This window comes from Habropoda laboriosa, unplaced genomic scaffold, assembly GCF_001263275.1.
Source record: "Habropoda laboriosa isolate 0110345459 unplaced genomic scaffold, ASM126327v1 scaffold212, whole genome shotgun sequence".
NCBI lineage: Eukaryota > Metazoa > Arthropoda > Insecta > Hymenoptera > Apidae > Habropoda > Habropoda laboriosa.
In genome coordinates, this window is record NW_017100509.1 from 4,170,394 (window position 1) to 4,170,680 (window position 287).

The 287-nt window shown below is 24.0% G+C and overlaps 1 protein-coding gene across 1 annotated transcript in view; it reads left to right on the plus strand.

The window, feature by feature from the left end:
• Positions 1 to 287, plus strand: part of LOC108576264 (N-alpha-acetyltransferase 60) — a 2,966-nt gene that overhangs the window by 1,537 nt on the left and 1,142 nt on the right. The window lies entirely within an intron of this gene.

A 287-nucleotide genomic window follows, 5' to 3' on the forward strand; every position in this document is an offset into this window, starting at 1 on the left:
CTACTGTCAAAGTAATGATGTAAATTCTCTTATTAAATGTACAATTTTTTACACAATTTTAGCAAGCACTGACATTAATTAAATAGTTTCATTATTGAATACTAAAAATGAGTAATTATTACTTTGTATCTACATTCTCTATACTACTGTATTCATATACCCATGTGAAGCTGAATATAAGAATTGCATATAATTGTTTATGTAGTTAATAGTATTGTTTCTGCACTGCTGTTATCAATTATTACATATTACTATTCTCCAATAAGTGAAAGTTTTTTTTTTTTTCA